General features: G+C 39.7%; 1 protein-coding gene across 4 annotated transcripts in view; it reads left to right on the forward strand.

Annotated features, from left to right (window-relative positions):
* LOC149537905 (methyltransferase) overlaps positions 1-14,468 on the forward strand; it is a 243,251-nt gene that overhangs the window by 105,065 nt on the left and 123,718 nt on the right. The window lies entirely within an intron of this gene.

A 14,468-nucleotide genomic window follows, 5' to 3' on the forward strand; every position in this document is an offset into this window, starting at 1 on the left:
TATTATCTGGATAGTACACCTATTGACCCTTGATTGGCTCTGTAGACACGAAACACTATGCAACCCATACAATGTCATCATGTCGAAAAATAGCTTCCATTTTTTGTGCGGATACTTTGTTCGGACCTTCATTCGTCATTCCTCACAGGACCACCTTTTTTCCATCAACCACAAAAGTGAAATCCATCTGCTTGAAAATTTGCATACTCATCCGCTTGAAAATTTGCATACTCATCCAGAGATTCTATCGATTGTATGCCTTAAATGACTTCCATATCTACCAGGTCTACTACAAAGAAGTCTTCTATTATTGTGTGGTTATCCATGGTGATGCTTAATTGGGAAACAAGATTTGTGCATGGTAACATTGACCCTCCGGCAGCTTTGACTTGGAACCCTGTGTGAGCTTCTATGGGCAATCCCCTTCGCTTCACGAGTGATGAGCTTATGAAACTCAAGGTACCTCCGTTGTCCAACATTACAATCACCCTTTGACCTTGGAGAGTTCCTCGTACGTTAAAAACTATTTATCTCGGGCTGCCGGCAAGGGCGATGGCTCCTCCGCGTTTCACTAATGTTGCTACTCTCTCCATACGGTTGAGGCCGATGTCTTCAGAGACCTCCTGTTGGTGTCCATCTTTGATAGACGAGTCCTCTTGCTCGTCATCCGACATGACCTCAATGTAATGTACCTTCCCTTTTCCAAGGCATCTATGTCCAGGCTCCCATGGTTCTTTGCAACTAAAACATAATTTCTTCCTTCATAGATCCTGCCTGGTGGCTTCATCCATCAGTAACTTCCTTGGCAAAGGTCAGCTTTCTTTTGGTGCTAATGGAGGCTTGGAGTGAAAGTTGCTTCGGATGGAAGAAGATGACGAAAGTACCATGCTTCAAGCCCTTTTGATTGCTTCCAAAAGGGTTGCTAGATTCAACTCTTTAACCCATCCCTTCAATGGTTCCATCAATCCGTCCATGTAGAGTACTACTCGACGCCATTTCGAAATATCAGTGACTACAACAAAAAGTTTCTAGAATTCAGCGATGTATTGATCCACCAATCCTGTTTGCCTCAATTGTGGCAACTCCTTGAATTTGAGTTCCGGATCCTTGGTTATCTAACCTCTATTAATCTTTTAGTAAATTATGCTTATGTGCTGATTTGGTCATGATCGAGTGTGATTCGATCGTGTTGCCACCATTTGTGCGCTATTCCTTCTAAATGGAGAGCGACAAACTTAATTGCTTCTTCTTTTGGCATCGGATTGAGTTGGAAGTGTTTGCTTTCATTACCCATGCCTGTGCACTCATATATGCCAACCCATCAAATGACAATAGGTTTACTTTACTCAACTTCCTTTTGAGATCATCATTAAAGTATCCTCTATTTCTAGTTCCAGAATAACACATTTAATTCCGGTAATCTTTATATGAAATGTCTCCTTCCAAATTGGCATTCCTTCAGTCTTGTCTCAGTTGTTCTTGTATTTTGACAAAAGTTGGTTCCCTTTCTCTTTGCGGCACCTTCGTCCATGGAGGGAAAGTTGGTATGTAAGGTCGAGGGTATGTTGAATGAGGTTTGCCTTACCCGACGCTAAGTTCGTAATGTGACCATTTTGTTCAATAGACATCTTAGTGTCTGCCAATTTCTTGAGAGTTTCTTCCATAAGTTGATGAGTATCATTGATCTGAGCCTGATTCCTTGAAACATCCCTTAGTAGCGCCATGAGTTCTTTAGGAGTGGGTTCTTGATTTGCCATTCTATGAACTGAATTGGATCTGCTTGTTTTTTGGCTATAAACTTTCATTCAGTGTCCACAAGCTGGCAAGATCTGTAGTTTTGATAACATTGTAATGTTCTAGTTTCTCCTACATCTTCTTTTCCCTGTCAATAGCAAAATTGTCAATTGAGGGAGCAAGTGGAGAAGGCTGTACGACCTAATTGGGAAGCCACACGCTTAGTGTAGGATACTGTACAGTCAGTGCAAGCCAATGTACGATAGAACCCAGAGGCCGTACGGTGCATCTAGAGTTCGTATGGTTGAGCAATGTGGATGATGTACGCTCAGGACTTGAGGCCGTACGATGTGGTATTGGAGGGAACATAATAATGTCTGTACGACAGACACAGGGGGTCATATGGTAACAATGAGATGACTAGGCCGTATAGGATGGTTGATAGGGATCATATGGTGTGGGAATGCAATCTGTACACTGGAGTTGGAGCTGTTCGGAGGGGTTACTAAGTGTCGTCGGGATGAGAGAGGAGGATTTTTGTGGGTTGCTTCGCTACAAGTTGAGTTGCACTCTGAAATGTCGAACAAGGTGAATGTATTCGCTAGAAAACACCAAATAATGCCAGTGCAAGTATTGAAATCTAATCAAAGATATATCTAGATATATGTATTTGCAAACAAGATGGTGCGTGAAATTGCCAGATTCAAACAAGTAATACAGAAGCAAAATAGGGTGAGGGTTGAATCCCACCGAAACCGGAATAGCCAAGTAGGGAAGATCTTTCACTTTTGAAATGGCGAACAAAAGGGAATTCCAACTGGAATTCGTAGTATAAGAAAATATAATCCAACCACAATAAGAACACCTAGTACTCACACAACAATGTCCAAAAAAAAAAAACAATCTTTTTACCTAAACAATATATCTCCGGACAACTGTGGAAGTGCCCTCTTACAGGATAATTTCTCCAGCCAATAAAAAATGGCTTCTTATATATTTCATCCAAGCTTTACAAATTCCCAAAGGTTCAAATCACAATATTTTGGTTTGCCATTTACATGTATATTTCGGATGGACTATGCGATAGAGGTCTCATGTCGAAGGTATTAATAATGTTTACGAAAAATATTTAATCCCTTTATGACAACCATGAGTATATTACGATAATAGATAGTGTCTATTATTTTTGATTAGTATCTAATGGTTATCTATTGTAATCTTCTATAAATATTAGAATACATCTAATATTTAGTTTTTTGTTTTTAGAATAGAATGTTTCTATTCTTTACGATTGTTTCTCAAGTAAACATCGTTCAGTGTCTATAATCCGACTAGGGTTTCCGTTCTGAGAGATCTAAATTTGCTGACTTTTGGTTTGGTTTTGCAAACGATTTCTATCTAGATCCGTTTGTTTTTTCTGCTATTTTTTGTATTTTTTTTGAAACAGGGCCGTTTTTGTTCAAAACCCTAATCCTCTGTATTGGAGCAAAAAATAATTTATAGATTCTTGGTGGGTTTTTTTGAGATCTCAATTGGATTGTTGTCTATTTTTTTGGGTATCTCGATTTTCGTGCCTCAAATTTTGAGCCAGCCAATCCAAAAACCAGCGACATATTCTTTCTAGGTTTTTTGGGCTCTCTTCTGAGTCACCCTTCAAATTTTCTGGGTCTTCCATTTTTTGCCTCGAAGAACATGCCTTCATAGACACCCAAAATTTTTGATTGGAAAACATGCTATGGCATCTCAAACTAATATTTTGCTCGAGGAAAATCAGAAGTTCAATGGTTGCAATTATGGCACGTGGAAGCAACAAATGCTAACCATCTTCTAATAGGTTCTAGATCATAGTAGTCTTCTCAGCAGAGGTAATCTACTCCATCCAACTTTAGAAGGCTTCGGGAAAAAGAACATTTAATGCAACTATTGCCACAAGATTGGGCATAGGAAGGTTTAGTGTCAGAAGTGCTTAGCTGCCCTATCTAAGCAATTTGGTTCGCAGCCCATAGTGAACAATACAGAGCACTCTGAGCAGATAGAATTTGCGTGTTACACTTTTTGACAGCTTTGTGCTTTGGATAGATTAACCATAGTTCAAAATCTCGTTCTTGGCCTCTTCTTGACGAGGCCAAAATTTTGTTTTTTGGCAAATATCAAATTGAAATCGACAACTTCTTGGAAAAATATCAATAATTTTAAAAATGACTTAAATTTAAATTTAAAATGCATTTTTTTCACAATATTCTATAAGTAGATGCATGTAATGAGTCAGTAAATGAGTAAACACACTAAACAAGCTGATCTACATATATATAAATGCAGTAAGTAGCAAAATTGCATCCTCATGTGGAATGCTGATATAGTCAAGATACTCTGAACTTTGAAGCAAACTACAAATACCGAATTGTCTTTGAAAAAATATAAGCAAATACAAATGTCAAGTGCAATATGCAACTAGTCTACATCTTCCTCTTACCCTTCCAAGTAGTTCTAGTAAAAACTATGGGAGAGAGAGGGGGTCTAGCAGCTCTAGCCGTACCAGTCGTCTGTGGTGATGTTGGTGCTGGCTCTGGCAATGACTCATCATCCTCACTATCACTCTACTCATTGTCAGTGTCCTCACTCTCATTGCCCTCCTTCTGAATGTCATCCAGTCCCAATGCAAAACCACCCTCCTCCATAGCCTGCCTCTCCAACTCATATATGTCATGCTCGGTGAACAATGAAGGCTGCTCCTGTGCTGTCCAATTGCCAAAAGGATCTATGTCATGCAAATCAAGTGGCTCAGCTGCTAATGCCATTAGCTTTCTTATGCGCAACTTGAGGTTATAATTGACAAAGACAAGGTCATTTAGGCATTTTTGTGCTAACTTGTTCCTCTTCTTTGTGTGACTGGATTCAAAAAAGCTCCAATTACGCTCACAACTGGATGAGCTACATGGCTGACATAAGATGCGAAGAGCAAGTTTTTGCAGATTTGGGACATTTCCACCCCAATTTTGCCACCAAGATAAATATTAAAGAGTTAGAAAACAAGGTGAGACATATTTTTGCAGCTTAGTATAATTTTACTTATCATGCAAGTTAAAGACTCCAAATTCCAAATATTGTACCAGGGGTTTGAGTTTGTTTGCCTTTCTTTGCTAAGGCTGAGGAGAATAGTTTGCCCGTTGCATTTTGATACACTTCCATCTCAGCCACAATGAGGTCTCTCACCGCAATGTCAAGTACCATCCTTTGCATGCACTCATTGAAGCCCTCCATGACCTCTCCATTGGGATTTGCGTATGATGGAGAGAAGCGATAACAAGGGTTGAGGAAATACCCTGCTTCATGAATGGGTTGGTGGAGCTGATTGCTCCACCTTCTATCAAAAATATCCCATATGGGCTGAAATTTTAAGCTGTCCTCCCTGTACTTATTTCTTACAGCCTCTTTGGCCCTATCCATGGCCTCATAAAGGGACCCCATTGGGGTTTGTTCCCCATCTACCAAGCGAAGAACTCTAACCAAGGGCTTCACCACCTACAATTGAAACATATAAAACAATTATTAATCAAAGAGTAGGGTTATAAATAAATAATGAAATACTTGATTAATAAGTATTAAAAAAAAAATTCAACTTTTGAAGTTTCCAATTTACCTTCACAATTTCTAAAGCTCGATTAAAAAATTTGACGTCATAGACAGTGTGTGCAACACTCTGTCCATCAACCTTCTTTGAATAACTTGACTGTAGCCATTTTGGACACACAAACATTTATCTCAAAGGATTCATATGAGAATGAACACTTTGCAACATTAAAAAATTTGTTGCAAATCTTGTGACTACGGGTCTAACCAATTCATTGTTTTTGGTGAAATCTCTGATCAAGCGAAGGACCCAAGGGTGATTGTAGATATATTTTGTTATCTTCCTTGCTTCCTCTACTACCGGTTTCACCCAATCCAATTTCCCTATATCCTCCAAAAGAAGATCAATAACATGTGCTGCACAAGGAGGCCAAAAGAGTGTGTTATGCCTTTCGCGTAAGATCCTACCCACTGCCACATACGCCACAACATTTTCGGTTATGATTTGCACCACATTTTCAGCCCCAACCTCCATCACAAGATTCTCTAGCATTAGAGCCAAAGTCTCAGCCATCTTTATGTTGTCCGAGGCATCCGAGGATTTAATAAAGACTACTTGATCCTTGCAAGAAACCAAAAAGTTGATGATGGTATGGGTTCTTCCATCCGTCCATCCATCTGAAAGGATGGTGCAGCCATAATGTTTCCATTGTAACATTTGCTCTTCAACCACATCTTTACCCCTAGAAACATCATCTTTCAGCAATCTACAAACACAAAATAAAAAATGAGATTAAGTACACAACTTTCATTAAAAAAAAACTACTTTCAACAAAAATAAGTAAATTGTAAAACTTTAAAAGAATGAAATTTAGAAACAAGTAAACTAACCTCCCACTCAAGTCTGCAGGAGTAGGTGGGTTGTAGTCCTTTCCCCCTATTGTACAACCAGTCACAAAATTCCGAAAATATGGACTTGCTGCCACATTGAAAGGGGAGGTTGTTAAAAACCCAAAAATCTACACATTGAATGTCAAGGTGCTCATGCACATCACAGTTCCATCCAATACCCTCCAGTGATGGTTGTTCTCCAAGTGTGTTTCTATGCACAAAATAACCATCAATAGAAGAGTTTTGTGGTCTACCAGAACCAGCAGATGTGGAGCTCGAGAATCTGCCACAGGTAGTTGTGTTCCGTGCGCGGACTCGTGGGCCATGAAAAGAGCCAACTATCCCCTCAAGTACATCTTCTTCTTCATCAAGGGTGACTAGGATACCTTGTTAGAACCCACATCATTTAATTATGAATCATGATAGTTGTTTTAGCACAATCATTAGTCATGATTAGAAAATAATAAATGATTCTTTAAAAGGAAACATACCTTGCGATTTGTAAGTGGATGCCCTCATGGCCAATTTTGCCCTTTCCCTTTTCAACTTCTCTTCTTGGGTACTGAGCAAAGCAATCATCTCCCTTTTTATTTCCTTTGTAGTCGCATCAGAAATCCTTGTGCCACATTTTTGTATACTAGCAAAGTGGTACTTCAAACGAGATATGCCTCGACGAACTTGTTTTTCTCATTTTATACATGACACTATTACACTCCATTCCCAAAACCCATATTTCCATGCAAAGTCTCTAGCCCCTTTAGGTGTAATTTTCCAATGCCCCACTATCTTTGAGAAAATGGATTCGTTTAGTTGAATGCCCGAAATCCACTTTTCCAAAACTTGCACATGGGTAACCTAGATAGGCTGTACGATAGTCTGAATGTTACTAAGGATTGGGAGGCAGTACGGTGTTCTGAAGGCTGTACAGGCCGTACGGAGGTAAAATGTCCAAGCCGTATGGTAGGTTGGTGGCCGTGTAGTAACAATAGGATGACTGTACGGTATTCAAGATGATGCCCGTACAATGTTGGGAGGGGTGTATGGTTTGAGGGTTGCAATTACGGTGGGACAGTGTGTAGAAGATAGGAGGCTGTACGGTAACAGTAGGATGACCATATGTTATTCAAGATGATGCCCATACGGTGCTGGGAGGGGTGTATGGTTTGAGGGTTGCAGCGTATGGTGGGACAGTGTGCAGAAGACAGGAGGCCGTATGGTGAGGTAGCTAGGTAGGCCGTACAGTATGAGTACTGGAGGCCAAAGGGGTGTGGGGAAGATGATGGTGTGCAGAGGCTGTCCGTATAGTGGTACAGTTAGGATGATCTATGGTGAAGAAAGGAAATGCAGTACGGCAAGTGAAATTTGACAACGCAGTTTGCAAATGCAATATATTAAACACGAATAACTTGCAAGAAAAATCAAAGACCAAATAGATACATGCGAACAATCTTTCAAATTAATATTTGCCAAAAGATGGTGCTCCGATTTGCTAGATCTAAGCGAAGTAATACAAACGACGGAATAGGGTGAGGGTTAGATCCCACCGAAATCAGATAAATCAAATAGGGAACATTTTTCACTTCCGAAATGGCAAACAACAGAGAACTCCAACAGGAATTCACAGTATACAGAAAATAATCCAAATTGCATACCTAAAGACTACCTAGAAGCCGTGCTTAAATACCCATCGGGGAAAGCTTTCCGAGGGTGTACAAAGATAGCCTACGACAACACAAACTACAGAAACAAAACAAAAATGGGTCCGAGATATATTAACTCAATCGACCATTAAGAATTAATTTTATAACGGTAATATTATAGTCCTCCCATCCCAAATTTTGCTTGTCTTCAAGCAAATACAATGTTGGGTGTTGAAGAATGTGCTCGCCCTCCCATGTTGCGTCATCCAACGACAAGTTTTTCCAACGCACCAAAAATTTCTTCACTGTGCAGTTCTGCAGGGTCTTCTCACGTACTTCAATGATCTTGGTTGGTTCCAATATGAGCTTTGGTTCTTCACTGAGCGGCAAAAGGTCTGTGGCTACCGTAACGTTTTGCCCCACGACCTTCTTCAGTCATGAAACATGAAAGATGTTATGAATACGGCTTCCCTCCGGAAGTTCCAGCTCGTAGGTGACTTCACCAATGCGACAAACTACACGATAGGGGCCATAAAATCGAGACTTCAGTTTTTCTTTTCCCTTTTCCTTCAATGAGGATTGTTGATATGGCTGGAGCCTGAGATAGACCAAGTCCCCTACTTCCAAATTCCTGTCCATTCAGTGTCTGTCAGCGTACATCTTTTGCTGATTTTGTGCCCGTCGTAAGTTTTCCTTAAAGTATTTGAGGATGTCCTGTCCCTCGACCACGGTGCGTGACTGTTACCCAGAACTGTGTCAATGAAGGAAAGGGGTTCGTACTCGTATAGAGCTTTGAATGGTGCCATTTCGATAGACATGTGGTACCTGGTATTGTAACAATATTCCCCTAGGTGTATCCATTTAACCCATGCCCGTTGTGCCGAGACGTAGTTCCGAAGGTAACTTTCGAGCCACTTGTTCACAATCTCTATTTGTCCGTCTATCTGAGGGTGGTAACTAGTACTTGGTGACAATTCTGCCCCTGCGAACTGAAACAGTTTTGTCCAGAAGATACTGATGAATTGCCCATTCCGATCACTGACAATGTTTCGGGGTAACCCATGCAGATGAAAGACTTCTCTAAAAAATAGATTGGCAACTTGTGCGGCTTGAAAATTTGAGGGGTTGACAAAGCAATGTGCGTACTTTTTCAATCTATCAACCACCACGAAGATACAATCTTTTTTGTTCATCTCAGGAAGTCCAGTTATGAAATCCATTGAGATACTTTCTCACTTATGTTCAGGAATTGGCAGTGGTTGCAGTAACCCGACAAGTAGAGTATGTTTGGATTTGTTTTGCTGGCAGGCCACACACTCTCTTACATACTGCAATACATCTTTAAGTGCTTTCCATGAAAATCTCTCCCTAAGACATCTATACGTTTTGAGGAAGCTCGGGTATCCTACCAAGGGTGAGTTGTGTACCTCATTCAAGATTTTCTACTTCAATTGGATTTCGGCAGTAAAAATATCTGATTCTTATAGTAAATGATGTCATCCACGACTTTGTACTGATCATCTTGAGTGTTGCCATTCATTAGCTCACAGGCAAATGTGTTTTTGGAATATTCTACCAACAAATGTGCTTTCTAGTCGGTTGATATCTGTGTTAGTAAGTAGATGGCGGGTTTCCTGGACAAAGCATCTGCAACAACATTGTTCTTTCCTTTCACATATTCATTGTCAAAATCAAGAGCCTGAACCTTGCTTACCCATTTTTGTTGCCTCTCGTTCAAGTCCCGTTGCTCTAGAAAATATCTCAAATTATTGTGATTCGTATGATCGACAAACTTGGGGTCCACCAGATACTGCTAGAACTTGGTTAGTGCATGTACGATGGCCAACATCTTTTTGTCGTAGATGGAATATAAGCATTCTGTTTGCGTAAGCTTCATTCATAGGCTATGGGTTGTCTTTCTTGCAATAACACTGCGCCAATGCCTTCTGCAGATGCTTCGCACTCCATAATGAACAATCGAGTGAAGTCAGGTAAAGCAAGCACGGGACAAGTGCTCATTACTTTCTGCAACTTATCAAAAGTGAGTTGTGCCTTTTCATTCCACTGGAAGGACCCCTTTCTTGTCAGATCTGTCAGTGGTGCACTGAGTTGAGAGAATCCCTTTACAAACCTTCGGTAATAACTGCATAGTCCAAAAAATCCTTGCAACTCCGTGAGTGATTTTGGGGGAGGCCAATCAAGGATAGCCTAAATCTTCTCCTGATCAACTTGAATGCCATATTTACTAACAACATGTCCTAGATACAATATTTCTATCATACTGAATTCACACTTGGATTGCTTGGCGAACAAAGACTGATCCTTCATGATCCGTAGGACTTCATCTAGATGCTTTAGGTGTTCTTCCCATGTCTTGCTATAAATAAGAATATCATCAAAAAATTCTAGTAAGTACTTATGCAATTGTTTGTTGAAGATGCGATTCATGCATGTTTGGAATGTAGCAGGTGCATTTGTTAATCTGAATGGCATGACCAGGAACTTATAATGCTCGTAGTGACAATGAAAAGTCATCTTTTCCACGTCTTCCTCCCTCATACAGATCTGATGGTATCCGGAATGGAGATATATTTTTGAAAAATAGATTGCGCCATGTAATTCATGCAACAACTCATCTATCCTTGGAATGGGATATCTATTCTTTATTGTTTTTTTCTTCAACTCACGGTAGTCCACACATGCGCATTGTCCCATCCTTCTTGACCAATACCACTGATGACGCGAAAGGGCTAGAACTGGGATGGATCCATCCTTTCTCTAGCAGTTCTTGAATCGTCTTTTCGATCTCATCTTTGAATTTCTTGGGATGGCGGTAGGGTGCGGTTATGACCGGCTTGGCTCCTGCTTGTAACTCAATAGTATGTTCAAACCCTCGATGAGGCAGTATGCCAGGAGGAATGTCTATAAAAACTTTATCGTGATCATTCAAGATATTCTGGAGATCATCATCCTAGGGAAGTGTCTGTTGTCTTTTTATAGGGTCTACTGAGACAAAACAGTGTGTAGCCCAAGCAACGTCATCACACTGAAAAATTGCCTCCATCTCATCGGACACAACCTCAATGTAATGGATCTTTGCTTTTCCGAGGCATCTGTGGCCGAGTTCCCAAGGTCCCTTGTAGTTGAAACATAGTTTCTTCCTTCGGAGCTCTTGTTTGGTAACTTCGTCCAACGATGACTTCTTGGGCGGAGGTTTATTATCTTTGTCCCTCGGAAACATCGGCGGTTTGGAATGTGAGTAACTTCGCGAGGATGATACCGATGATGATGCCATACTCTGTACCTTCTTAATGGCCTCCGACAGGGTGGCAAGATTGAACCCCTTTACCCAACCTTTTAGTGGTCCTGTTAGTTTGTCCATGAATAGCACTATTTGTTTTCTTTCAGATATGTCCGTGACCAAAAGAGAGTTTCTGAAATTCTGCAATGTACTGGTCGATTGATCCAATTTGCCTCAGCTGTGCCAAATCTTTGAAATTGAGTTCCATATCTTTACCATCAAATCAGTCTATCAATCTCTCAATGAATTTGGCATAAGTATTTATTTGATCATGCCTCAGTGTGGTGGTGTCATGATGCCACCATTCATGCGCTACTCCCTTCAAGTGCAATGCTGCAAATTTAATTGCTTCTTCTTCTGGCATGGGATTAAGTTGGAAGTATGTATCGACTTTCATTACCCACGCTTGTGCAAATATGGATCCGGATCCGTCAAATGGAGACAAATTTACTTTACTCAACTTCCTCCTGAGATCATCATTAAAATATCTTCTATTTCCGCCTCTCGAATATCTCATTTTGAGATCTGCATAATCTTTGTAAGATATATCTTCCTCAAAATTCGCATTCTTCGAGTCTTCTCTCAATTGTTTTTGAATTTCTTCAAAGGTCGGTTGCTTCACTTCGGGTGGTGTCTCCGTCCGTGGGGGAAAAGACAACATGGAAGGTCAAGAGCATGCTGGATGAGGGTTTGCTTTATTCGACACCGAGTCTGCGTTGTGACCATTTGGTTCTCTGGATATTTTATTATCTACCAACTTCTTGAGTCTCCTCCATGAGTCATTGAGTATCATTGATTTGTGCTTGATTCTTCGCAAGTTCTCTCAGTAGTGCCACGAGTTCAACAGTTGTGGGTTTCGGTTCGGCGACCATTATATCAATGGAATGGGTTCTTCTCTTCTGGCTATAACCTCTCATTCACTGTCCACAAGTTGGCAGGATCGAAGCTCTGATACCACTGTAATGTTCCAATGTCCCACTATCTTTGAGAAAACGTATTCGTTCAGTTGAATGCCTGAAATCCACTTTTCCAAAACTTGCACATGGGTAACCTAGATAGGCCATACAATAGTTTGAATGTTGCTGAGGACTGGGAGGCCGTACGGTGTTTTGAAGGTTGTACAAGCTGTACGAAGGTAAAATGTCAAGGCTGTACAGTAACAATAGGATGACTGTACGTTATTCAAGATGATGCCCATATGGTGTTGGGAGGAGTGTACGGTTTGAGGGTTGCAGCGTATGGTGGGACAGTGTGCAAAAGACTAGAGGCCGTACGATGAGGCAGCTAGGTAGAGTACTGAAGGCCGAAGGGGTGTGAGGAAGATGGTGTGTAGAGGCCGTCCGTATGGTGGTACGGTTCGGATGATGTATGGTGAAGAAAGGAAATGCAGTACGACAAGTGAAATTTGACTACCTAGTTTGCAAATGCAATATATTAAACATGAATAACTCGCAAGAAAAACCAGAGACCAAATAGATACATGCGAACAATCCTTCAAATTAATATTTGCCAAAAGATGGTACTTCGATTTGCCACATCCGAGTGAAGTAATGCAGGCGACAGAATAGGGTGAGGGTTAAATCCCACTAAAACCGGATAAACCAAATAGGGAAGGTCTTTCACTTCCGAAATGGCGAACAACAGAGAACTCCAATAGGAATTCGTAGTACAGAGAAAATAATTCAAATTGCATACCTAAAGACTACTTACAAGCCGTGCTTAAATATCCGTTGGGGAAAACTTTCTGAGGGTGTACAAAGATAGCCGACGGCAACAGAAACTACGAAAACAAAACAAAAACGGGTTTTGTTGTGACCAAGAGTCACCATCGCCCATGCTTGGGACCCCCGCTTTTCGAACTAAACCTCCACCATGGATTTCTTTATTTGGCAGAGCGGAAGTCAACCATCCGCAGGGAATGGCCAAATTCAAAATCCCTGGCTGCCTTAAAAATGCGCTTTCCACATACCATGGAGTGGAAGTTCATAATGGTGTGGAAATTTTTTTGTGAAGGACAAAATCCTTCGTCCGGCAAAAACCCCGCTTCCCGTAAATTCTGGAGCCGACATTTGGGTTGGCCGTGGAATGTCTCCCATGAACAAATAATCCATAGCTGTATATAAACTGTGACGTACACCTTTCATTGAGGGCACTTTTCACATAATGAACGATTTTTATTTATTTTAACATGGATAAAACCCATATGAGTTTGGAAAATCTTGCTCTCTGCACATTATGAAGAAAAAATTGTGATTCATTTTTTTTTTATATGGAGTGGAATCCTTGCCGAACTCAAATCCCAAAGGGCGAGAAAAGTTTCGGAGAAATCGTTAAAATTTGGAAAACTTGAAATAATTCTAAAATTCAAAAAAAAAAATCACACAAGTTTTCAAAAATTTGGAAAATTAAAAAATGTGAAAAATCGTTAAAACATGGAAAGTGTGAAAATCCAAGACGTCCCAAAAAATTCCAAAGGGAAGAAAAATGAAGTTTGGAATTCAAAATCTCGCGAAAATTCAAAATTCTTGAGGATGAAAATCCAAAATCTTGCGAAAAATCCCAAAAGTATAAAAAATCATGAGAAGTTGAAATATTGGGAAATTTGAGAAAAATCCAAAATTTGAAAAGAAAATCAATTGAAATAAAAAAGCAAAAGACTGGAAAATTCTTCAGGAATGGAAAAGTTGGATTCAAAAAAGAAGCAAAAAACGATTCTCTTTCAAGGAGATGTTTTGGATTTACATGGAAAATTAAATATTAGTTTTATTGATATTTAATTTGGTTTTTTAAATAGTAATCCAAAAAATAAATATTGGAGAAAAGTTGGAAAGAAATTTGATTTTTTTCATTAAAACATGAAAATTAATTAAATATTGATTTAATTGATATTTAATTAAAAAAATTAAAAAAAAATCAAAATAGGATAAAGGAATACTTAATTTCATCTTGAAGCTAAAAGCATCAATAATGGCAACTTTTTGAAACAAACAGTGAAAATCGACAAGTGGCACAAAAGATGGAAACCTTGATGGCTAAGTAAAGCAACTACCTAATTTTAGCCTACAACTTTAAAGGCATCTTTTTTGAGGGATGATTTATATAAGAAACCCTCTCATTCATTCCTTCTCACACATAAATTTGAAGAGCAAATTGAGAATAGGAGTGAAATTCAAAGATTTCGGAAAGAAGATTTTTTGAGAAATTTCTTAAATCGTTGAGGAGTTTTCTAGAAATTAGCGACAGAGGATTTTGAATCTTATTAGAAAGGAACCTTTTGAGTGAGTTAGGGAAAATAGCACGTTTCTTGTGGAAATATTGAAAAGTAAATCCCG

Source organism: Cupressus sempervirens, chromosome 9 (genome assembly GCF_028749045.1).
Source record: "Cupressus sempervirens isolate cs-2001-9-10 chromosome 9, ASM2874904v1, whole genome shotgun sequence".
Classification (NCBI taxonomy): Eukaryota; Viridiplantae; Streptophyta; class Pinopsida; order Cupressales; family Cupressaceae; genus Cupressus; species Cupressus sempervirens.